This window comes from Mercenaria mercenaria, chromosome 6, assembly GCF_021730395.1.
Source record: "Mercenaria mercenaria strain notata chromosome 6, MADL_Memer_1, whole genome shotgun sequence".
Taxonomy (NCBI): domain Eukaryota; kingdom Metazoa; phylum Mollusca; class Bivalvia; order Venerida; family Veneridae; genus Mercenaria; species Mercenaria mercenaria.
This window is the reverse complement of record NC_069366.1, coordinates 63,801,406-63,829,349: the sequence shown is the minus strand read 5'-3', so window position 1 is coordinate 63,829,349 and position 27,944 is coordinate 63,801,406. Positions and strand designations below refer to the sequence as shown.

General features: G+C 35.6%; 1 protein-coding gene across 2 annotated transcripts in view; it reads left to right on the top strand.

Moving 5' to 3' along the window:
• Positions 1-5,683: 5,683 nt before the first annotated feature.
• Positions 5,684-27,944, top strand: part of LOC123550399 (uncharacterized) — a 51,842-nt gene continuing 29,581 nt past the window's right edge. For both annotated transcript variants that reach the window (XM_053546145.1, XM_053546144.1), the window contains exon 1: positions 5,684-5,755. The gene's annotated coding sequence lies outside the window, so the exon portion shown is untranslated. The remainder of the gene's footprint in view (positions 5,756-27,944) is intronic.

Genomic DNA, 27,944 nt, shown 5'->3' with positions numbered 1-27,944 from the left:
TTTAATGATTAGACAGTAGCTTCGAAGTCTCGTCCATCAGAGGTTCGACAGAATCCCGAAACCCACTAGGAACCTTGGTAAATCTCTGGTATGATAGAATGGTTACAGTGCATATATTATGTATCTCTACTGCCAACGTGCCTAAGGATCAAATACCGCCCTTCACTTCTGAATCATTCCGAAAATCCCGGATCCACCTCTTGGCCATTTTTGAAAGATATATGTTATTCTTTACTTTATATTATTACATGTTATTTTAATGTTCCGGTATTACTGTTTTCAGGATAGTCATCATCACGAATATTTCGCAAGCACTTAAACTTGAACCAATTTAAGTGAATTTTCACACGCTTTTTTGTCAGAATATATTCTGGCCACTCCGCTTCTAGATCTTTAAACAGATCTGCCTAAAATTACAGTCATATGTTGAGTTAAAAGAATTATTGACTTCTAAAATCCGAACAATATGATACGGCAGAAAACGAACTGATGTCTATCTAGCATAACCAAAAACACCATTCTAGAATGACAAGGAGACTACTTGTATATGTACACTTGGCTAGATAAATAAGTTGAAGAGCACACCAATTCAAATCAGGAAGTTGTAGCTGCTGGAGGAGGTGGGTGTTATCAGTGATGATATATCGTGGCCATTGATGGGAGAAGTAACGGTGATTTTTAACTGGTAGAACATGTACGGTAGTAAAAAAACTGCTTAAAAAACGTTTAACAAAATGAAACAAACGACGATGGTTCTTTTAGCATTTTATGATAAAATAATATCCCTCTGTGGTCAATTTTGATATCAGTTTAGTGATTTACGAATAATAAGTACATGATTGTATTATTGAATTATTTGTATCCATAGTGTGTTTGCAGATTCCGGCCAAGGATAAAAAAGAAATCTATTTTCTATTTTAAAAGATCCTTTAGAAGCATAGACTTCAATCAAGCGAAAAATAGCAGACTCGCTGAACCTGCTACTAGAGGTAAGACGCAAGGAGTGTACACCAAATCGTATACAGTCAGGTCTTGGTCAGGTTTAGTCCTAATTTCATAAACACTAATAGCAACTGGTCCCCGTGACAAAAATCCTGAACAGTATCAGGAACAAGCCTTAAACAAACAGAAAGGCGGTTTATCAACGGAATTGTATTGTTTCCAAGGATCTTTTTTTAATATAAATTGGTTCTTATCAAGCTGTTGTTTCACATCTGTATTTTCAAGAAGAAGTCTACTGTATTTATGTGAAAGATGAGCATTGTTTTCATCTTAGTCATTATAGAAATTAAACCTCCGCACCCTTCAGTTCTCTGAGCACCTTGTTTGAGAAGTTCACAAAGTTGTCGAGATTACATATGCAATACAAATAACATATAAGCCACAAATAAGATATAACATTAGGCAATTTCGCTTTCTTTGACCATTTTAGTTTGAACAGATGATATGTACATGCAGTTTGATTTTAGTAAAATTATTCAAAATAACACCGCCAAGATTATATTCAATCTTGATTTGAATGCATTTACTGACGGCCCATATGTCTACGGGAAAAGTCCCAAGCAGTTACTTTATATCATGTGACAAACTTATTTATCGTCTTCGCATGAAGTATTTTTGTATTTGATATAAACGTTTAAAGTGACTTTGATTTGTGCAGAAAAAATCGGTATGGAAACGATAATAATGTACATATCATATTGCACAGATACTAGTTTCGTGGAAAAGAGCCTTCACCTCAAAACACAATAACGCTGATAGAAGTCTATAAAAGGTCACAATCGGAAACAAAAATTCCGTGATAAACCACCAGTTTTTGACACCCAACGTGTCCTCGTTTTGTTTATCATTTATATACCTTAAATTTGTCGGAGGCAAAAAAACTGTCCGCTAGCCAACGTTCCGTGTTACCCACGCCTAGGAATATGATCATACCGTTGATAAGCAGACGCTTGTTCCATAGTTGTCTGCTTGGATCTCTAGCAACGCCATGCGCCTTCATGATAAAGAGTATTTGAAAATAAATGCCTATGAAATTGAAAAGAATTTTCACAAAATACAGAATTTCTTCTGTAAGATGATGTTGATTAGTAAAACAAAGAAAGCCAGCGATGCCGTCAGCAGTCCCGAACAATGTTAAAAGCATATTGCCACACCCGGCCACTTGCAACTAGAAGAACGTTGTCGGAATTAAGACACAAGGAAGCATCGATGCCCCTTACTATCGGATATCCTATAAAAGGCATAATGCTAATGATGTAATTATAGCCAGTCTGAGTAGAAATTGCTCTTTTTGAAAAGCGATAGCGTGTTGTTTATCCCCACATTTCCTGAGACGATGTCAGAATTTTCGTTCACCACGTGGTGAACTTCCGAGTAGATATGGAACCCAAGAACTGGTAACGCGAATATCAAACTGAATTTGAATGAATGCCTTGACAGAAATCTTATAAATGCTGTGCTGTCCACGTCATTTTGTGTAATCAAGTTTCTGTCGTCGCACTAGACATGGCTTGCGTTTTCACCGTTTGAAACATCATCGTTTCTGTCGTCACGATTTATATTTATATCTGGAGTCTGAGCTATAATGTTCCACATTGGTTCTAGAATACCAAACGCAAACAGTCCGAACTCTAAGAGGAATGTATTGGTATATTTGTACATTTGTACAGGATTTGCATTGCCAAGGTATTCTGTCTTATTTTCACAGTAACAAAATACTAACATGTTCGTGTAATTAATAGCTTATTTCCTTCCAAAACTTAATTGTTTCATGGTGTTTGGAGCACGAATGATGTTAAGGATAAACTTTGTGAGCATACATACATTTGCAGACAATACAACTGATACAAGCACTCGGGCATGGCTGCTAATACATCTGTATTTTCTAAAGCAAGCAAGGAAAGTCAGCTCTAGAATAAAAAAAGATACCCGACAATACTATATAGCGACACAAAGTTTGATACATATATTGTGAAATCTATCTTAGGGCCCATGCATTGGAAATCCTACCATGCCTCAAACAGCGGCAAAATTCCACTTCCGGTCCCACATAAAAGTAGAATTCCATCACGTGCTATCTTACTTCCGTTGCGTCGATTTTGTAGACGTACTGCCTCGAGATGATTTGAGTTCTTCCTTAATAGCGTAAGCCTCATCATTGAAATTAATGACGCGACGAAAACCGTTGTTTCCCATATATAGACAGCGGCGAACGAGATCTCTTTCTTTGCTGTAAAGACATGAACTTAAATAACAAGTCCTGTGACCATTGACATAATCGCTAACAAATTCACAGCGGTTCTTAATCCAGGAACTGCCATTTTCTGAAGAAGAAAGATGTCTAACGATTTATATATTTAGTGGCGGACAAAGGATAAAACAAGTCCAGCTTTTTATGTACCGAAACGAAAGTATGGATTATTTATTTTCATAATTTTCAACCGACAATAGAACCAGTGAACGCGGAAACAAAATATAATGTCTCTTAATTTAATTTATACGTAACCATTTACCTGTTTGTTCTAGGTACTCTCGTGGAAGTTAAAGTATATGTATGTAGTACGGTCGATTTTAATTGGCAGTGGCTAGGGGTTCGGCAACCCTGTTTGCCTAGTGGTAGAACGTCAACTTCGAGTGCAGGAGGTTTAAAAGGGAAACTGGCTTCTCTTCTCTCATACCCTCGTGGCGATGGATTCTATCAGGAATGAGGTGTCGAGAATGATTAACCTAAGTTGTAGAACCAGCTTCACAATCGACCCAAAATAAATTATGTATAGACTATATTTCTCGATGCATTTGCAACAGAATATATCACTTTATTGCATTATGGTAATTTAAATGTTTTAAATTCTACAAGTTGCTTGAGCTGAAGAGTCAAGTCTTAATCGCGGGATTACAAGAATCTCTTGGTCGATTTCTAAGGTTTTGGTGTTTCAAGTACTGTATCAAAACAATTGTATGGGATAGTTTCTGTTACATCTCATGGCTCCATCTGAAACACAAATGAATTTTCTACAAAATTGCACCAAAATACTGTTAATGAAATGGCTAATCTGTTATTGGGAATAAAACAACCCCTAGGACCACTGACAATATGAGATATATATATAGCAAAAAGATGTTATTACTCTTGTCAGTATACATGTATATCATTGGAATTACTGTGGGTTTGCTTGCATTGACACTATTAACGCGGACTACGAGGATGCTTAAATGTAATAAAGTAAAAGTACTGTTTTTATTTTTGCTGGAAATTTAATCACCATGCCTGGTCTGATAGCGACAAGAAAACTGCAATGCACGATTGGGTTACGTTAATTGTTAATTTTGGATGGGAGAATAAAACACACAAATTCTTGTCATCAGAAATATTCCAACTGTGGAAAGATCTGGAAATGACTGAAGTAGACATCCACCTTGATTGGACCCCAGGACATGCTGGTATCAATGGGAATGAGACAGCAAACAGACTGACCAAAGAGGCAGCTATAGAGGCGGAAAGCATGACAGATGATGAGATAGTTACAAGTCAAGCAGACATCTGTCGTGCTGCTAGAGAGTCGGTACGTATGAAATGGCAAAGAAAATTGGTTATCACTGAGAATGGACGACATTTATATCAATTCAGGCAAGAAGTTAAACCTAAGTACATCAATTTCCAGGGATTGAAAATATTGCCTCAACGAATATCAAAATAAAGTAGGAAATAAAAACACGCCATTCGGCAGATGTGGAGAACCAGAGACTGTGATACACTTTATAGACGAGTGTCCCATATATGAAGTCCATAGAGAAAGGCTAAAGCAGAAGTTATTCCTTAACATGGGTATCAGAGACGTCAGCGCTGAACTTTTTTTTGTAAATACAGCAGATGATCCCTACAAAGAACACCGGGAAAACTTGTCAGCTATAATTGATGACTTCATTGAAGCATCCAAAAGATTTTTTTAAACCTTTTTATAAAATGAAAACAACCGAATTTCGCGAAATATTATACTATGAGTCTATAAGAGTACATACTTGAGAAAAAAACAACAACGTATAACGTGTACGGTATATATATATACCGGAGAGACAACACGGCCATTAGAAGGCTTTGACGAAACGAAACGATACGTGATCATAATGAAGCATTCTAACACGATCCGATTCATTTTCCTATTAAACAAAGAAGGAAGAAAGCAGTGAATTATCATACAACAAATCACTGTTCTGACGTCACAATTATTACGTCATGGCGTCAAGCGGCATAGCGGCGCGCTGGAAAAGAAACCGATTGAAAACGGGCAAATATTTAATGCATGTCATCAAGAATGTACTTTAAAATCCTTTATAACGAGTTAGAATCGAAATAATATATCTCATTTAGTGATTTGCTCTTGAATAAATCATTGCTTGTCGTTCACATGCGTATTATTATATCACTCGGGCTACGCCCTCGTGATATAATTCCTTCGCATCTGAACTCCAAGCAATGATTTATTCAACGACAAATCACTGGATGAGATATATTATTTCTTAAATATAATTATTTCTTTTTATTTTTAGAAGTATGATGTTTAATTAAATCAATCATAATTAAAAATAAAGAAAGAAAAAAAAAAAAAAAAAAAAAAACCCGAAAGTGGTCAGTTATTTAGCGTTGGTATACCTCAACCCCTGTTGACAAGATTTCACAACAAATTTTTATAACAAAAAACCATTCATATGACTTCCGGGAAAAACAAGACACAAAAATAGTCTGTTTTCTGAGGTTTGTGATGTAATTCAATGTTTTAGGACAGTTTTATTATCACTTTCTAATCCTCTTTTATAGATACTGGCTGTAGATGTTTTTATTTTCAGCTGGATAATTTTTAATAAATCCTTAACTGTCTTTATATTCGGATGTTAGGTTTTTCGGATAGCGATGAGAGTTTGAAGATTGTGCCCTACATGATAGATGTCATTGACTACAGTGCTAATGTCCTGATTGCTAGAGTCCCTCTTCTTATTCGAAAGTCTCATTATTGAATTTCCAAGGTTATTAATAAAACCCGGACCGGCCCGGCCCGGCCTAAACCACGGAAATAGCCGATTCCGATTGTACGGAAACCACCGAAAATTTACGGACGGAAGGCTAATATAATTACGAATGGTAATACCGTCATCTTAATCAAGGCAAATTTATGTATATGTTATTTTATTATTACAAAAGTAGAAGCAAAGTATTTAATATTGATGATACGTATGTTTGATGAAGTATTGCACTTGACATAAGCAAAGACCTAAAATAACAAGATATTTGAATCACATTCAATCAAAGAAGTAATACGTTCAGCAGTCGGTACCGTACAGACACGAGATAGCAGTTTGCAGGATACTTTCACTCAACAGAACTGGACAGGCTAGTTAATGGTGCGTCGTTATTTCACACCTAACGATGTGACACTAGGTTGTGTAGTACAGCGAAAGGGTCTATACCGTGCACTGGAAGTATTTATGAAATTTGGTTGCCCGACCAAGATAGCGTTTTAGCATATTAAGTATTAATTTAATAAAAATATATTGCCTTAGGGAACATATGAATATAAACACTCTTATTTTAAGGTTGTCAAAGATTTGCATTGATAAGTACACATTTTGCGAAAATTAATTAGAAATGTAAGTTTATGAAATTATTATTATACTCCTTTTGCCTATCTCGGACCAAGACAGATCAAAAATAGATGAACTTTGAAGCTATGAGCTGTTTTCATACTTGCCATTTGTTTCAGGTTGTTGAAGTATTCAAATTTGAATATAAAACTATAAATTATATCAAAAGCTAAAAAAATAGTCCACTTTTTACATTTTTTCATATTAAAGGGAGACAATTACAAAATTTCATAAAAAGTATCAAAGTAAACATTTCCAGAAGAGGTATAACTCTATGTAATAAGTCTTTGTTCCTGAAATACAAGAAAACTGAAAAAAAATATCATAAAATGTGCTCAAATGATAAATCATATGATTTAGCTTTAAACAAAACCGGGTGATATGTATGGAGATGATACCCGGAGTTACAGTAAGTTGTAGAAATGAATGAACTTGAGTATAAGGTATGAAAGATCGGTCGCAAAGTTTCAAACCCGGACCCCCACCCCGAAACATGCCCGCTCAGTCTGTTTAAAACACAACAATAAAAAAAGAGTAAATATGTAATATGGAAATGGGAGGGTAGTGATAGCAATGAACTTTCGTGTTTTAACAATTTACTGCTAACGTTTTTCTTTTGTTTTTGGATTATTTAATTTTTTATTTCTTTCTTTTATATTTGAAATAATATTAGCATATCTTTTTAACACAGAATTAAAAAGAAAACCCGGTCTGGTCGGACTACGAACTATTTCAGCCTATGCTTGTACAACTATTCACATAATGTTAACTTTTTGTTTTTTAAAATGAACATTTCAAAGCATGGATTACAAATGTGTGCAATTCAGATGTTAAAGTATTATACCCCACACAATGTCCAATGCAATTTTCCCATTAGTTTAACTTGAATAATATATCTTATTTACAAGCGTTTTATATCTCGTGCGCAAAATCGTTATTTTCAATTTCTGCGCATGTGATATTATACAATAATTGCCTTTTGGTGAGGTCGATATGAGCCGCGCCATGAGAAAACCAACATCCGCGCAGTCTGGTCAGGATCCATGCTGTTTGCTAACGGTTTCTCTAATCGCAATAGACAATGTTGGTTTTCTCATGGCGTGGCTCATATGTGGATTTATCGGCCTGATAAAAGCAACATCAACCTCGGGCGAATTTATCGACTTGATTTCGCTTTAACAGGTCGATAAATCCACATATCTACCACACATAAAAGGCGACAATTGTTTTATTATTAAATCCAGCCTACTCATAAGTATAAACATTAGATACAAATGTCTGCAACCTTAGGTCATCTTTCGTGGTTAGTTGTATACGACGTCGCATAACGTGTGGACGTCACAGCTGGAGGTAAATACGTGTGTTTTGCTCCGCCTTCGAGAAAATACGACTTTTTATCGTTGAACATGTGACTACATCTAGAACAATGGAAAGGACTATAAATATAGATTTAATGATAAAAAAAAACTAATTTCATATCGCATGCGCAACAACGCTATTTTGTTTTTCTGCGCATGTGACATTACATTTTCATGTCTCCCTATGTAAAATCGATACTTTCGTACTGATTAAAAGACGATGCACTTATTTATACATAGGATTAAATTACTTTATCTTGTGTTCATACATGTGTGACCGGCCTATTTTTCGTTTCTGCTTTTGAATGATTTGTTCTACATGCAACATTTTGAAAACAATTTTTCATCAAATATTAAACTGAAACTGTCACCATCAGATTGGAAATTAACTAACTACTAAATACTAAGAAAATAAGTGCTCTCATTATATGTTCCGTAGTTATTGCCGTTTTTCGAATGTTACTGCTGCTGATTTTGTTGAAGTATGCCCATAAATACAGCGTTATGTAACCTCAAGACTATATCTATCAAAAAGTATTTTTATACAGCAAAGTCGCGACAATTTCTAAGTGCTTACTAGTAAAGCCTCCTTAATTCTGTCTTCATTATTTGGTAAGTAATAACTTTTTTAATGTTAAATAAATCATTTCATTAATTTTTCGGTATAATAAAATAAATAATGTATTCCTGAGAGGGTGATCCCTCGAAATAACTCTATCCGTGACTAATATTTTTCAATGCGACAATTGTAAGTTACAGTAGAGAAAGTGTTTAGTATTTAAAATGTAAATGTATAATAAAATGTTGACGAAAATGGGCTTAAAATCCTAAAAGGCCACAATAGGAAATAATTCTTCCCGCTAACTCTGACTTTTAAGTTGGTCGGGACTTTGATATGCACAGTCAAAATTTTCCTAGCACCGCAGCATGAAAATGAACCTGGTAGTCACTTTATAATTTTATTTCATCCAAAAACATTTCAGGAACATTTTCAGAAAATAAAAGATACATACTGAGTGGCGAACGATCAGTAAAATGTTTAATAAGAAGTACTATATTATGTTTTTCATTACGCCGCTTTTGTGTGTAACATGTATTCAGGTATACACGCGTAACAATAAAGATCGGAAAGAAATCGAAAATGGCTAACAAAATAAGAATATAATTAAAATGAAATGTATGCAGTTGTAAACTTTTTTGGTGATTAACTTATTTTCTCTCTTAGATACAAGCATTTGTATGTAAAAATTGAGTGTGCAATAGCTGCGCGTGAAAATAGGGTAAGAGAAGATTAAGACAATACCGCGAAATCGAAGAAGGAGACCCCTGTTTATTTTTCGCTCATATTACAATTCATTTTTTTTATCATAATTGTATTTGTGAAAAAAGAACACACTACTTAGTCATTCCGTTTGAAAACATATAATGGACCCGGTATACCAAATGAAACATAATTACTTTTTGGATATAATGGACAACCCAAAAAATAAATTAATCTTCGTAAAAACAGAAATGTCACAACAATTTATATTTAGGGTTGAGCGAAAATGTGATTTCTCGACGCGATTTGCGTAAGAAGTACGAATTTTATCTTTTAAATACAATGTAATATCGGGTGAAGATCAACTTTTACTATTATTTAAACAAGTTATGAAGGATGCAACTTGTTTTTGGAAAATCCCGCTCATTACACTTTCTTTACCGTAAAGTTGAAAAAATATGTAGGTTAAAACTTTTCTGAGATGCTTTATGGATTTGGCCACACATGGTCGTTTAACAACCCATTTTAGCTGGAGAATTACACTCAGATCCTTCGTAAAAAACTGCAAACTATCGTACATTTACTCTGTATATAAAAAAGCAACAGTTTAATTTGCATAGTTACAATAGGCTTGGTTCTACCAAGAAAACTAACAAAACGTAGGGTCTCAGAATGCGACAGCATTAAAGCTGCTCAATATAGATCCAAGTACAGTTCACTTCCCGGTGTGGTCACGTGACCATAGTAAAGTAAGCAATGTTAGAATAAATCGTCTGCAGTACACTGTGATATTGATAAATTTACAAAAAAATCTTAATGAAGAAAATTTGTGAGATTAGAAGAAACACCATCCATTCAAAGTTTTCTTTTTCTTTTTCCAGACTTATTTGTAAATTATGATTAGCGGGCTCAAACGATTCTTCTGTTGTTATGTATCAAAAATGCCGAGCACTAGCAAACTGACTGAAAGGGTATTCTGTATACAATAATTATATCAAATCAACCTAAATAAATTGCAAAGTTTTGCAAGATATGTCTAACCATTGAAGTTTAATCTTGAAGTATCTAAATGCATAATCTGAAAGTGTAGAGCATTGGTAAATATCCAAACGAACCTTAACAAGTTTTTACTTGGTCTTTTTTCACGAAACATTGTGATTCGTTCTATATATTGAGTGCAGTTAAATGGTAATTTTGTTCCCATTTAAAAGATTTCTTTTTCGCGTCGAGTTTTGGTTCACCAACTAATGTGAAATACACTCGATGACTGCTTCCTGGACACTAACCAGTACTCTCACCGAAAGAAGGGACTGTTGGAGTTACGGTTAAAATCCGCTGACAGGATCCGACCCCGCGACCTCCGGATTACGAGACATCTGTACAAAAATGAAAAAATGGTAAACTTTGTATCTCGATTCTACTCTATATAGTTTTGAACTAATTTGAATATAACTTAAGTAAGTCAGTTTATTCAGAGATTACTTGCAAACTTGAAAAAAAAGAGAGAAAAAAGATGTTAAAACATCATAGCAACCTGCCGAATATGAAATCGAATATTGAAAGTACAAAGACTATGCTAAAAACTGCAATGTACCACAATATATTCAATGTGTGACTTTCATCGTACGTCAATTCAGTCGACTAAGTTCAAGAGATACTCAGAATACTGCGTGAACAAACCTATCTCACAATTTGTTTTCTATATATTTATACAGGAATATTTTAAAAATATGGGGTACCGTGTGTAAAATTTTTCAATATTCAACGCTGCATTCTTCGTGCGTAATCGGTATCCCGACCTATCCTAAATTTTTTACATGACCCCAAATGTTTTATGGTCTTCGAGATTTTTAAAACTTTTAATAAAAAGTGCTCATTCTATTCTTTAAAAATTGTCAGTGATATTAGAAATTATTCGTATTCATTTTCTTTCTTTTTTTGACAGAAAAATAATTTCTGTAAAGTCTCATTGAACAAAAAGTATCATAAAAAAAACCCTGCCTGTTTACTAACTATTTTTAGGCATGTTACCGGACACAAAGAATTATTGGGAATGCACAGGTGAAACAAAAACTCTTTGAGGCCCGAGAGGATATCCTTTCTTCGAAATATAACAATTTTTTGGACGAAACGTAATTATAAAATAGTATATAATGATAACGATACAAAATATCGGGAACTAATTAGAAAGCTCGTCAAAACAACGCTATGTATAACGACTTCCTGTGTACAAGTTTACAAATTATATTAAGACGTTTTTGCAACCAGAAAGAACACAGTCTTAACCCATTCATCAAAGAAGTTCCTCGCGGGCATCATAAAGTTCAGTGTTTTTTTTTTTTTTACTAAATTCTAAATATGTAAGTCGATATGAACACGATATCATTCGTAATTATATTAGCCTTCCGTTCGTAAGTTTCCGGTGGTTTCCGTACAATCGGAATCGGCTATTTCCGTGGTTTGGGCCGGGCCGGGTCGGTCCGGGTTTTATTAATAACCAATTTCCAATGATGAATGTATCAAAAATAGTTTCTGAAATTATCAGATCCTGGGCCTTGGATCATACAATACATAGCGTTAGTATACCCGGTTTTGGTCTGTGCAGTTTCGTACATCAGGAAAATTCATGTACTTTGTGAGGATTTAGCAGGAAATTCAACAATTCTTTGTTATTATTTCACAAAACTGAGTTATTCCCTACATAATTTGACACATTGGACGCAGTGGTCGAGAGGGCTAAGACGCTTTCCTTCGGAGGTGAAGGCCCCTGGTTCGAATCCTGGCTACTCCCATTGCGGTGTTTTCTTGGGCAAGGCACTTTATCACGATTGCCTCAGTCGACCCAGCTGTAAATGGGTACCAGCAAATTGCTGGGGGTAAGGTATAATTGGTTTTAACTGTTCTTAAAATAGGGTCGCTCTACAGAGCTTATGTTAATTGTTTCACAAAGCAACGGTAAATAAAATTTACCTTTACACAAGGGGTAGTTCCTTTTGAGCATCGTTCTGGTAAGTGCACGCAAAAACAATACCAATGGAGGCCCCAGACAAATACAGTACCACTGGAGGCCAGTGGGTCAGCTGAAAAGTAGGGATGGGAACGAATACTGAAATCAATATTCGAATATTCGGTTTGTCATATTCGAATATTCCGTTTGTTTTAATGGAAGCTTTAAATTCTTATTAAGTGATTGGCATATACACAACGTATTCATTTGTTTAAAGCGTGGATCATCGTACGTAATAAGGCCTACCTAGCAAAACCCGCCGATCCTAGCGTTTTATTTCACTATTCTGTCAGTATAATCATGAACATATTTAACTAATTCAGTGTTTTAGCTTCAAAATGATACAAAAAAATCAAGACGATTATAATTTAGGCCGTCTCAATTTTATCTAAAAATAGCAGGTCGTCCCATTTAAACACGTGACGCACTGTTGTATTACTGCCGCCATTTTGAAAATTTTCAATTGGCGTGTAAAAATCGCCGTGTAAAAGCCAAGTAAGGCAGACTTAAACCTCCTTCAACATGAACTTATGCATCAATCATATATTATTTCTTGATTTTCTTATAAAGTACTTCAGAATTTAATGTGAATACGGTCAATTGCGGATGAAAACCGATTCTGCGGATGGTCTGAAACGTCGTACAAAATATTGTGAAAAGATCGGCAATATCTACAAGTTTGGTATTGTTTTCGAAAAAAAATTCTACAACTTGTTACATAAAACAGGCGCCAATAAAAATGAACAAAAGATAAAAAGATATCACATTTACGCCTAATACAAAATGTTATAATTATGCATTGCAATTTTCTTGTTAATTGGACATCTTTTGACATGCATCTGACACATTGACGCCTGTTGCAAACTGTTAATCCATAACGATGGCCCCTGCCAATTATGCATTGCTATTTTCTTGTTAATTGGACATCTTTTGATATTCGATAAACAAACATGACATGGTGTTATTCTATAGAATTAGCATGCTCATATTGCCCAAAATCAATGATACTTATTTTGAAAAAAAAAAAAAACAATAATTTACGAATATTCGAATTTGATTTTCATATTCGAATATTTGACCGATTTTCGAATATTGGAATATTCGCTCCCATCCCTTCTGAAAAGTATTAAATTTCATGAAAATAATGACTATGCAAACAACAACGATGTGCAAAATAAACTGAAAAATCACCTTTCCATCATGCATGTATAAACATGTAAGTATTTACCTGTTACTTTACCCAAAGGAAGTGTCTAGGGGTACAGATCTGTACCTCTAGAATCTGATTCTAGAGGTATGGATCCGTACCTGGTCCTCTGAACAAACCTGTTAGGGGTTTTCTTGTGGTACGGACCTTCTTTTTCTCAATATTTAGGGTTATTTACATCTTAAATTTTGTTGAAAATGAAATGACAAGTAAGACTTAACCAGTGTTCACTTAAAACTTGGATTTAAATGATTTACAGATACCAGCATTCACCTGATTATTTACCTTCTCTTTCAAAAGCTAAATAACCAAGGAACTCCAAATGAATACACTGTTCCATGCCGATTATTGTAAAACAAACTGTTGATAACAGATTAATGAGGGAATCTAACCGTTGAATAAATTATATATGAAATTCAGCAGAAAAAAGGCACAATAATAATTATGCACCTATTTATTTAACAAGAGATAAAAATAATTGGCATGAAACTGATGGTTTAATAATCAATTAATCTACATTATTAAAGTAAAAGAAACTGTTTGTGAAAACGTCCCTTGTATGTCGTAACATAAATACCCTAAGGGTTAATTATCATTAAAAATAGTTTTTTTTACAACACATACAACTTGCACACTCCTCCTATTTTTAATCCCCCGCCACAAATGGTGGGGGGTTATAGGAATGGTCTCCGTCCGTCCTTCTGTCTGTCTGTAACACTTTCGTGTCTGTTCCATATCTCCTAAACCCCTTGAAGGATTTTCATCAAACTTGGGTTAAATGATCACCCCATCAAGATGATGTGCAGAACCCATGAGTCGGCCTTGTCGGCTCAAGGTCAAGGTCACAACTCAAGGTCAAAGGTTTGAGCCTTCCATTTTGTGTCCGCTCTGTATCTCCTAAACCCCTTGAAGGAGTTTTATAAAACTTGGGTCAAATGATCACCTCATCAAGATGATGTGCAGAACCCATGAGTCAGCCATGCCAGCTCAAGGTCAAGGTCACAACTTAGGGTGAAAGGTTTGAGCCTTCCATTTTGTGTCCGCTCTATATCTCCTTAACCCCTTGAAGGATGATCATGAAACTTGGGTCAAATGATCACCTCATCAAGACGATGTGCAGAACCTATGAGTCAGCCATGTCAGTTCAAGGTCAAGGTCACAACTGAAGGTCAAAGGTTTGAGCCTTCCATTTTTTGTCCGCTCTGTATCTCCTTAACCCCTTGAAGTATAATCATGAAACTTGGGTCAAATGATCACCTCATCAAGACGATGTGCAGAACCCATGAGTCAGCCATGCCGGCTCAAGGTCAAGGTCACAACTCAAGGTCAAAGGTTTTAGCCTTCCATTTTGCAGGCTTTCAAGTAGTCCTACTTTTTCCTACTTTTCCTACTATTTAGATCCCTTCCTACATTTTTCCTACTTTTTCTCAGAAAACTCCTACTTCTCCTACTTTTTTGATATTTTCAAAATAAAAAAAAATTAAAACATGTTCAATGAAATTTTAAATTAAGTAGTTAACATGATTATGCTTTAGTCTATTTGTAGAATGAATTGTGTTATATGATTTATGGTGTGATAGCTACTCATCAGGCTCTGATTGGACTACTGGACATGCTGCCATTGACCTCTTAGGGAATCTTCAGTGCCGGATCCAGCAAATATTGTCTTCTAAAGGTAAAGAGATACACATTTGAACACAAGTAGGCTAACAGATATGATTGCTGTGCACTGTAACTCTTTCCCAATGATGTGCAAACTGAGGGAATTGGGTGAACAGAAATGATACACTGTACTTTGACTTAGACCCAATTTTCTAAAGACATCTTTTTAAAACATAAAATATTGTGATCTGAATTTCACTATTTCAAAGTGCATTATAATGTTTCTGTTCACTCTAAGCATAGGTTAAGGTAGAACATAACTGTAGTGACCAACTATAATTCTATCTGGCTAAGCCGGATAAGAATTTGTTGTAGCAGTGCTGGGATGCCTTAACCTGATCAGTTTGCTACTGGTACTTCTCTCAAATGTAATTTATATTTTGATGTATAATTACATGAAAATATTTCTAAGCCACTGAAAATGTTTTAAGAAAACATTTGAGCTTTTGAAGTATCAGCTGCAAACATTAATGCTTGTAGTAGCTGAGCTAACTTGATATATTTTGCAGGTGTCAACTAACAGTCTAGATGTACCAAAGATAAACTAACATCCTTTAACATAGATACTAACTATGCCAGGTGGAAAGACTCATTTTAATGCTTCTTGGCTTAATAAGATTGATAAAAATGGACACAAACTTAATCAGTGGTGTAGAAAGGATTCGTCATCTAACTTGAATGGCTTCTGCTTTATTTGTGATAAATCAATTTCATGTTCCAATACTGGTGTTGGGCAACTTATGAACCATGCTGATGGACAAAAGCACAAAGATAATATGAAATTAAGAAATTCATGCTCCCAGAAGAAGTTCTTTGTTGAAAAACAGAGCAGTGTTGTTGCAAGTACTTCTCAAGGAGGAGGTGATACCGAGAAAAAATCTTCAATCATTCAGCTCCAGTCATTATCCCATAAGGAGCAAGTTTGTAAAGCAGAGACACTGTGGGCGTTTAAAGTAGCAGCTAGTGGTTACACATACAGTTCTTGTGATGGGACACCAGAGTTATTCCAAAGCATGTTCCCAGGTAGCTCTGTGGCAAAGGACTTTACAATGAGTAAATCAAAAGTATCATATATGATATCAGATGGGCTTGGTCCTTATTTTAGACAGACTATAGCAAATAAAATAGCAACTGATAAGATACCATATACAATTCAGTTTGATGAAACTGGTACAGTCCAAAATATGAAACAGTGTGATATATTAATCAGGTTTTGGAATGAAGAGAAAGGTGAAATAAGCACTATGTTTTTAAAGAGTGAACTGTTTGGTCATGCCAAAGGTGTTGATGTAGGACAGGCTTTAATTGATACTTTGAATGAAAACACTTATCAGATACCTTTAGATTTATTAGTATCACTTGGGAGTGATGGTCCCAATGTTAATAAGACTGTTTGGAACCATGTCAATACACATAAAGCTTCTCTCGGTCTACCTGAACTTACTGAATTTGTTCCATGTTCTATACATGCTGTTCACAATGGATTCAGAAAAGGTCTTAATGTCTATGGTGAGGATGCAGAGGAATTAGCCATCGACCTCTTTCAGTGGTTTAAATCACACACCTGTCAGAGAGAAGATTATGCTGCAGTGCTGGAAGACCTTAATCTTGATGAAAACATGTTTGTAAGACACGTTCAGTGTAGGTGGCTGACATTGATACCCGCTCTTGGAAGACTACTCAAGCATTGGGAGGGTTCTAGTAGATATTTCTTGAAAGTGCTACCACAGATTAGTAAAGATCAAGGAACTGACAAGTATCTGAAGAAGAATTCTAGGTACCTCAGGATTTGTGAAAAGCTGAAGTCCAAAGAAATTCTAGCACAGATTCAGTTTCTTATTAGTGTGGGCCAGTCTTTGAAAGATTTTTGATCATGTTCCAAAAGCAAGAGCCTCTAATTCACATGTTGTATTCAGAAGCCTGTGACCTTATTAGGACATTGATGCTTAGATTTGTCAAACATGACATTGTTGCAGATGCCATCGGGTCTAAACTGGTTAAATTAGATGTGAAAGATCTGAACAACTGTCTTGATTTGAAAGAGATGGAAGTTGGTAGTGACACTGAGAAGACGTTATCTAAGCTTGACTCAGGAAAGCAGAAAAGTCTGCAATATGACATGAGGAAATTTTATCAAGAAGTAACAAGTTACTTGGCTAAAAAGCTTCCGGTTGATGTTGCTTTGGTAAAAAATATTCAGTGTTTACATCCAGAAGTAAGAGAGCAGGAAAGTGCCTTTAAACACTTGAAAAGGCTATCAGAGACTCTGCCAGGTATTTCAAAAGAAGAAGTTCCTTTAATCAGGGATGAATGGAAGTTGTATAGAGCAGATGATATTCCAGATAGCAAGATATATAATGACCAGGATGAGATTGATAGAATAGATCATTATTGGGGCTATGTCTTGAGCAGGAAAACACCATCAGGTCGTCTAAAGTATAAAAATCTGAGAAAGTTAGTGATAAGCTGTTTGTGCATAAGTCATGGGAATGCAGATGTCGAAAGAAGTCTGTCTATCAATAAGAAACTGTTAACTAATGAAAGAACACTATTGTCTGAAGAATCCCTGAATGGCCTCAGGTTGACTAGGGATGCTGTTGGTATGTACAAGGGTAAGGTCACAGACATTCCAATGACCAAAGATCTACAGTCTTCTGTTGCCAAGTCCTATCAGAAGTATAAGGATAGAATTGAGACAGAAAAAGCTGAATTTAGATTGACTGAAAGTAAAAAACAAGCATTGAAAGAACAAAGAGAAAAAGAACAGCAGTCACTGAAGCTGAATGAAGAAAGAAAACGAAAATTAGGGGAAAAAGAAAAAGAAGTAAAGAAGAGTGAACAGCAGTTAAAGGATGATCTGTCAAAAGCAAAGCATGTCTTTGCAGAAGCAAATAATAGACTTTCTGAAGCAATAAAGAAGAAAGACTTCCAGGAATTAGACATAGCACAAGGATTGTTACAGGTTGCCAAATCAAACCTTGATAAGGTTGGTGATGCTTTGGAATGTTGCAGAGAAAAAAGGCAAGACATTGATTGCAAGCGGCAAAAGATGCTTGACAATTTTATGTACAAACAGAAAACATCATTGGACTCAAGTAAATCAAACAAGAAAGGAAATTGACTATACAGAGAGAGGATAAGCCACAAAACCAGCTCTTGGTTATATAGCTTTAATATGGTGTGACACAATCATGTATAGGAATATTATATGTATTGCAAACTGATGTTAACAATATATTAATACAGTGCACAACATTCATATCTGCTAAGTCCATCATTTAGGGTTATTTTTAAAATGGGGCATGGCTTGCTAGATGTAGAAAATACATGTTTGGTTGTTTTAGTATTAGATTAGTACTTGTATGTCAATGTTTTCAGCTAACATTTTAAAATCTACTTGACCTTGCATTTTAGAAAATGTTATTGCTAATGCATGATACTTTACTTTGCTGTATCATTTAGATGCTTTGTGGCTTATAGTGCCTTTAATAATACCATTGCCTGTAATTATATAAAGAGCTACACATAATCACTTTGTACTGTCTAGATTAACTAGACTGTTCTAGGGAAGATGAGCAGAAAACACTTGGCTTATTTTTGGACAAAATCTATATGTTTCAAAGAACTTTTCAGGCATAGTATTAAGGCCCAGTTGTGAAACATAATGCTTAAAGTTTTCAATATATCTCCCTAGAACAGTAGCTTTTATATAACATTGTGATTTATGATATGTAAAAATGTTCAGTTTGAATAATAAAATGAAAAAAAAATTTTAGGTTGATGGCAGCACTTCCATTGACTTCAGAACCTGATGAGAATGAAAACAGCTTCATACACCAAAGAATGAGTTCATTTCAAGTGTTTACATGATGGCACATGTGAGTAATTAGAAGATCAAATGGTAAGTTGACCGTTACAAGATCCTACTTTTAATGATCTGATTCCTACTTTCCTCCTACTTTTCTCCTACTTTTTTATGTTAGAGGCTCCTACTTTTCTCCTATTTTTTCTTCAAAAGTCACTGGAAAGCCTGATTTTGTGTCCGCTCTGTATCTCCTAAACCCCTTGAAGGAATTTTATAAAACTTGGGTCAAATGATCACCTCATCAAAACGATGTGCAGAACTTATCATGCTGGCTCAAGGTCAAGGTCACAACTTAGGGTCAAAGGTTTGAGCCTTCCATTTTGTGTCCACTCTGTATCTCGTAAACCCCTTGAAGGATTTTCATCAAACTTGGGTCAAATGATCACCTCATCTGGAACTCATGAGTCAGCCATGTCAATGCAAGGTCAAGGTCACAACTCAAGGTCAAAGGTTTGAGCTCTTTATCTCCTAAACCCCTTGAAGGATTTTCATGAAACTTGGGTCAAATGATCACCTCATCAAGACATTGTGCAGAGTTCATTAGTCAGCCATGTCTGTTCCAGCTAAAGGTCAAAGGTTTACCCTTTCACTATCCATGGCAGTGGCGGGGGATTTAGCTGTCTTTCAGACTGCCTTGTTCTTCTTGGTCTGCCCCCAATTTCCAGAGTTACTGCCCCTGAAATAGTCAAAAATGCACATTTATACCTTGTGACATGCCTAGCTCAAAAAGTATTTGATATAAATTGATGAAAACTTGCATGAGTCTTTATCATGATATAAACTTATGCACCTTTTATTTTTCAACTGGCTATGCCCCCTATTTCCAGAGATATCGTCCCTGAAATAGTAAAAACAACACATATACACCTTGTGACGTGCCTAGCTCAAAAAGTATTTGATATAGAGTGATGAAAACTTGCATGAGTCTTTAACATGATATAAACTTGCACATCTCTTATTTATTGGCTGGCTCCACCCCCTATCTTTAAAGTTATGGCCCCTAAAATAGCCAAAAAATGCATATTTTCACCTAATAATGTACCTAGCTCAAAAAGTATTATATGTAAATTCATGAGACCTTGAGTGAGTCTTTATAAGGATGTTACCTTGCACACTTGGCATTCTTCTTGAGAACCTTAGTGCTTATTACAGAGTTATGGCCCTTGAAATAGCTAAAATAGTGGATTTTTTGTTTGTGATGCTCATAGCTCAAAAAGTATATGGCCTAAAATAATGAATCCTTTTTAGCTCGACTATTCGAAGAATAAGGGAGCTATCCTACTCGCGTTTAACAAATGTTAAAGTTTGCATACCACCCCAAATATTTTCAAAGTCCATTGAGATATTGCTTTCATATTTTGCATACTTGTTTACCATCATGACCCCAGTCTGTAAAAAGGAGGAGGCAACTCTATCAAGCATTTTGACTGAATTATGGCCCCTTTTTGACTTAGAATATGCTTATTGTAATGTTAAAGTTTTACTCATTGCTTATATTACACTATCAAGCACTGAGAATAGTCGAGCGGGCTGTCCACTGACACCTCTTGTTATAAAATGTTTTTGAGGCTATACCCCCTTAGGACTGCAAACATTTGAATTATTGCCCCTTATTTGTGACAGATGTACCAGTGGGTCGCACCCTGTGTTCAACAGACACATTCTAGTTTCAGTTTTAATTTAAACTCATTAATTCACCTTCATAAATCTTTACACAAATGTAGAGGCTGTGGTGCACACGCAATTTTCGTCAGGATCATTTTGTTAACTTTAGAGTTATTGCCCTTTAACTATTTTGCAATTCATAAGTTCCCACAAAACAAAGTAATTCATTAATAGATTTTCATGAAGGCCATGGTAGGGCAGAGTTTTTATGCCCTCAGGCATATGGACTGAACTATCTATTTGTCCTTCCATCCATCCATACGAACCAGATTGCCTACATCCCCCATTAATGACTCGATTTTATTCATACTCCGATTCAAGTAACCTTTTTCAAGACCTTCAAACTGACCTTTATATAAATGACCTTGTCCCTCATATGACCTTCACCCACAAACTTAAAACCTTAATAAACAATATTTTTGGTCCTACAACCCACATAAATGACCATATTTAGTTCAAACTCACACTCAACAAAACTTCTGGTAAGCTCTTCAAACTGACCTATATATATATATAGACGACCTTGACCTTCATTCATCCATATGAACCAGATTGCCTGCAGCCCACATTATTGACCCGATTTAGATCATATTCACAATTAACAATTACGGCAAGAGCTACAAACTGGCCTATATTTATATAATTATTGCATTGTCGTTTTGTACATAACTTATGTATATCTTGAAATTGAATTATCTTCCAAAATACTGTTCCCTCATTCACAAAATAACCTATTTGGTGGGGAATATAAATTCACTGAATTTGCTTGTTTAGTGACTTTCAGGAAGCTCATAAACATCAAGTATACCGATATTATAAAACACTTATACAGTCAAACTTGTGCAAGCGACCACCTGTGAATAGCGACCACCTGTTGACAACGACCGGTCTCAGGTCCCCCCGTAGAAAAATGCTCATAAAAAGGCCATGAATAGCGACCACCTGGTGACTGCGACCAGCGACCGGCCTAATTCATTCCCAAGGGCCATATTTGCCCCCCAATAACGACCAAGCTGGACTGTTCCGGCATGAAAATATTTGAAATCCGCCTAAATTTCATGACTTTCGCATTATAGCAAACATAATAATTACTGCGTGATTGATGTTTGCAAGTTTGCACCGGCCAAATTAATACATAGAACATAAAGAAAGCAAGAAGCTGTAAAAATACTAATTATCAGCATGATAATGGCTAACTCAGAAGTGACCCTTCCCCCAGAATAAAGACCACCTGTGAACAAAGACCACTTGCTTGTTCTGAAGAGTGATCTTTGTTCACAGGTTTGACTGTATATGCAGTCAAATGAGGCAGGAGCACAGGTTAAGTTTACTTGCGTATGTTATGTAATTGAAATAATGTTGATATATAGCAGGCATCAACCCCATCAAACAAACTAACAGAAGATTTAACCAACAGCTTTTGATTAAAATGTTTAGGGAAAATTGTCAGATGGAGATAGCAATATTAACAAATAATTCATTTTTGAAACAATTTTAATGCTTTGATTTAGTTGATATCTATGACTCATCAGAAGCATTTTGTAGACAGGTTTAAATTTGATGAAGAAAGTTATTACAATTTGATTTTGTGATCTTTTTGTGATCGCGCGGTGTCCGTCTTCCGTGCGTCAGTCCGTAAACTTTTGCTTGTGACCACTCTAGAGGTCACATTTTTCATGGGATCTTTATGAAAGTTGGTCAGAATGTTCACCTTGATGATATCTAGGTCAAGTTCGAAACTGAATCATGTGCGGTCAAAAACTGTGTCAGTAGGTCTAAAAATAGAAAAACCTTGTGACCTCTCTAGAGGCCATATATTTCACAAGATCTTCATGAAAATTGGTCAGAATGTTCACCTTGATGATATCTAGGTCAAGTTCGAAACTGGGTCCATGCCTTCAAAAACTAGGTCAGTAGGTCTAAAAATAGAAAAACCTTGTGACCTCTCTAGAAGCCATATATTTCACAAGATCTTCATGAAAATTGGTCAGAACGTTCACCTTGATGATATCTAGGTCAAGTTTGAAACTGGGTCACGTGCCGTCAAAAACTAGGTCAGTAGGTCAAATAATAGAAAAACCTTGTGGCCTCTCTAAAGGCCATATTTTTCATGGGATCTGTATGAAAGTTGGTCTGAGTGTTCATTTTGATGATATTCAGGTCAAGTTCGAAACTGGGTCACGTGCCATCAAAAACTAGGTCAGTAGGTCAAATGATAAAAAAACTTTGTGGCCTCTCTGAAAGCCATATTTTTCATGGGATCTATATGAAAGTTGATCTGAATGTTCATCTTGATGATATCTAGGTCAAGTTCGAAACAGGGTCATGTGCAGCAAAAACTAGGTCAGTAGGTCTAAAAATAGAAAAACCTTGTGACCTCTCTAGAGGTCATACTTGTGAATGGATCTCCATAAAAATTGGTCAGAATGTTCATCTTGATGATATCTAGGTCAAGTTCGAAAGTGGGTCACATGCCTTCAAAAAGTAGGTCAGTAGGTCAAATAATGAAAAAACGTTGTGACCTCTCTAGAGGCCATATTTTTCATGGGATCTGTATGAAAGTTGGTTTGAATGTTTATCTTGATGATATATAGTTCAAGTTTGAAACTGGGTCAACTGCGATCAAACTAGGTCAGTAGGTCTTGAAATAGAAAAACCTTGTGACCTCTCTAGAGGCCATACACTTGAATAGATCTTCATGAAAATTGGTCAGAATGTTCACCTTGATGATATCTAGATCAAGTTTGAAACTGGGTCACGTGCCATAAAAAACTAGGTCAGTAGGTCAAATAATAAAAAAACGTTGTGACCTCTCTAGAGACCATACTTTCCATGGGATCTGTATGAAAGTTGGTCTGAATGTTCATCTTGATGATATCAAGGTCAAGTTTGAAACTGGGTCAACTGCGTTCAAAAACTAGGTCAGTAGGTCTAAAATTTGAAAAATCTTTTGACCTCTCTAGAGGCCATATTTTTAGCTCACCTGTCACGAAGTGACAAGGTGAGCTTTTGTGATCGCGCAGCGTCGGTCGTCCGTCCGTGCGTCCGTGCGTAAACTTTTCCTTGTGACATCTCTAGAGGTCACATTTTTCATGGGATCTTTATGAAAGTTGGTCAGAATGTTCATCTTGATGATATCTAGGTCAAGTTCGAAACTGGGTCACGTGCCTTCAAAAACTAGGTCAGTAGGACTAAAAATAGAAAAACTTTGTGACCTCTCTAGCGGCCATATATTTCACAAGATCTTCATGAAAATTGGTCAGAATGTTCACCTTGATGATATCTAGGTCAGATTTGAAACTGGGTCACGTGCCTTCAAAAACTAGGTCAGTAGGTCTAAAAATAGAAAAACCTTGTGACCTCTCTAGAGGCCATATATTTCACAAGATCTTCATGAAAATTGGTCAGAATGTTCACCTTGATGATATCTAGGTCAAGTTTGAAACTGGGTCACGTGCCATCAAAAACTAGGTCAGTAGGTCTAAAAATAGAAAAACCTTGTGACCTCTCTAGAGGCCATATACTTAACAGGATCTTCATGAAAATTGGTCAGAACGTTCACCTTGATGATATCTAGGTCAAGTTCGAAACTTGGTCACGTGCCATCAAAAACTAGATCAGTAGGTCAAATAATAGAAAAACCTTGTGACCTCTCTAGAGGCCATATTTTTCACGGGATCTGTATGAAAATTGGTCTGAATGTTCATCTTGATGATATCTAGGTCAAGTTCGAAACTGGGTCACGTGCGGTCAAAATCTAGGTCAGTAGGTCTAATAATAGAAAAACATTGTGACCTCTCTAGAGGCCATATATTTCATGAGATCTTCATGAAAATTGGTCAGAACGTTCACCTTGATGATATCTAGATCAGGTTCGAAAGTGGGTCACGTGCCATCAAAATCTAGGTCAGTAGGTCAAATAATAGAAAAACTTTGTGACCTCGCTAGAGGCCATATTTTTCATGGGATCTGTATGAAAGTTGGTCTGAATGTTCATCTTGATGATATCTAGGTCAAGATCGGAAGTGGGTCACGTGCCCTCAAAAACTAGGTCAGTAGGTCAAATAATAGAAAAACCTTGTTACCTCTCTAAAGGCCATATTTTTCATGGGATCTGTATGGAAATCGGTCTGAATGTTCATCTTGATGATATCTTGGTCAGGTTCGAAACAGGGTCATGTGCGGTCAAAAACTAGGTCAATAGGTCTAAAAATAGAAAAACATTGAGACCTCTCTAGAGGCCATACTTGTGTATGGATCTCCATAAAAATTGGTCAGAATGTTCACCTTGATGATATCTAGGTCAAGTTTGAAACTGGGTCACGTGCCATTAAAAACTAGGTCAGTAGATCAAAAATAAAAAAACGTTGTGACCTCTCTAGAGGCCATACTTTTCATGGGATCTGTATGAAAGTTGGTCTGAATGTTCATCTTGATGATATCTAGGTCAAGTTTGAAACTGGGTCAAATGCGGTCAAAAACTAGGTCAGTAGGTCTAAAATTATTAAAACCTTTTGACCTCTCTAGAGGCCATTTTTTCCAATGGATCTTCATAAAAATTGATCTGAATGTTCACCTTGATGACGTCATACTCAAAACTGGGTCATGTGGGAAGAGGTGAGCGATTCAGGACCATCATGGTCCTCTTGTTCAATGGATCTTCATGAAAATTGATCTGAATGTTCACCTTGATGATATCTAGGTCAGTTTCGAAACTGGGTCACGTGCGGTCAAAAACTAGGCCAGTAGGTATAAAAATAGAAAAACCTTGTGACCTCTCTAGAGGCCATAATTGTCATGAGATCTTCATGAAAATTAGTGAGAATGTTCACCTTTATGATATCTAGGTCAAGTTCAAAACAGGGTCACGTACCTTTGAAAACTAGGTCAATAGGTCAAATAATAGAAAAACCTTGTGACCTCTCCAGAGACCATATTTTTCAATGGATCTTCATGAAAATTGGTCAGAATTTTTATCTTGGTAATATCTAGATCAAGTTCAAAACTGGGTCACATGAGCTCAAAAACTAGGTCACTATGTCAAATAATAGAAAAAACGACGTCATACTCAAAACTGGGTCATGTGGGAAGAGGTGAGCGATTCAGGACCATCATGGTCCTCTTGTTTAGAATTACCTCCCCTGTTCTGTCACTTACTGTGACCTTGGCTCTTAGTACAGAAATGCTCTGATATTCAGATGTGCTAAATGAACTTACTAAATTACAAAGTCAAAAGTGGATAGACATCAAATGTAAGAGATAGATTCAACACCAGACTATTCGATGTGGTCATCTAGAATAGAAAGGTCATTATATAATTCTTGTATCATGTATGGGAATGTGTACATGTATATAAAATTTCATCTTTATTTCAATAAGCATCTGAGGTGTCACAGTACAAAAAATTGCATGTTGTATTTAGTTGTACTTATTTAAAAGGTACAGGTCTGTCTTTCATAATGTTGATACCAGAATCTGAAGTTTTGAAGCTGTAGATTTACATGACCGTATTAAGTGAATTGGGCCTGAAATTATATATCGTAAACTTGTTTTTCCTCCCCCTACCTACATGTACATTGTACCCACACAAAAAAATTCCTACCCAGAATATTTACTACAAATATGAAAGCAATACTATATTTAGGATTTCTGGTTTTTATTCTAAAAAGAAACTTCAGTTCATTTATGTAAATTTCAGAACATACTGATGATACAGGTAATAGATTTATTTATTTACATCTAACTGTTATTAATAGCTGAAAATGCTGCTAAATATTCTGGAGGCACAGATTGATATTTAGCTTGACTATTCAAAGAATAGGTAGAGCTATTGGACTCACTCGTGTGTCGGCGCTAGCAATTTTTGGTTTAGTTTTTGTATGTAAGCTGGTATTTCAGTAACCACATATGGAAATGGATTGAAACTTCACACTCCTGTTCACTGTGATGAGCTGACATGCTAGTTTCAGGTTGTCTGTCTGTTCGTCTGTAGACACAATCTTGTGCGCAACAACTCTCCTCATCCCCTAACACAAGTTAATGAAACTTCACACAGGTGATCAGTAACAACAGTAGTTGTGCATGATGCATGTTAGGTTCTTTCAGATTTTTTTTTTCAGAGTTATGGGATTTTGTTTTTTGTTACTACCCTAGATACATACAGTCTGCATATGCAAACTTGTATGTGCCTGATCTCCTGAACCCATACACACAATTTAATGAAACTTCACACAAGTGATCAGTAGTAACCCTAGTTGTGCATGGTGCATGTTAGGTTTATTCAGAAAATGTTTTTGCAGAGTTATGGGACTTTGTTTTTTGTTACTATACTACATACATAGAGTCGGCATATGCAATTTTGTGCGCGCCTAATCTCCTGAACCCATGCACACAGTTTAATGAAACTTCACACAAGTGATCAATTATAACCCTAGTTATGCATGGTGCATATTAAGTTCTTTTAGAAAAAATTCTGCATAGTTATGAGGCTTTGTTTTTTGTTACTTTTTTTTTTTTTTCAAGTCAAAAGTTTATTAAATGTAACAAAGGCCTCTGGCCCAAAATACACTATATAATATATAGTAAGTGGTTCAGTCAGATAGTTGTGATCCCACAAAATATATACATATACATTGATTAAGTTGAGATACATATTCGTAGATTCAGCGCACAGTCGACTAGCAAACATATCTTAATATAATAGTTCTATAGGCTGCTGAATATCATAATTAACAGGTCAAACATTTTTTAAAAGCTTCTCAAGATACAATGCTGTTTGATATAACACCTTTTTATTATCAGAGCTAAGTATGTTATAAAAACTTTGTATACTTCTGTTAGATGAATACCAATTAAGAAGATACTGATTACGGATCTCACTAAATTTCTCACATTGAAAAAAAAAAGCATGATATTCACATTCAACAATACTAGTGTTACTTCTGCTATAACAAAATTGGCAGATACGAGATTCAAAGGGGGGTATTGTTGTGCCTACTAGTTTCAACATGCAGCTTATGGCTTGAACAACGAAATTTTGACATTGCTAGCCTATATTTAAATGGCAAATTTATTGTAAGGTAACATTCTGTATTTAATAAAGTTTTAAAATGTTTATAATGGTGACATCAACTTGATTCATTGATAGACTTTCCAGTTTTGTGTATGACAATCTATGAGTCTTTGACGAAAAATACTAACAAAGTAGTCAATATCTCCAACATCATGTGAAACCCAAACATAGCCAAAACCATACAAAAATAACAAGTGTTTGACCTGAG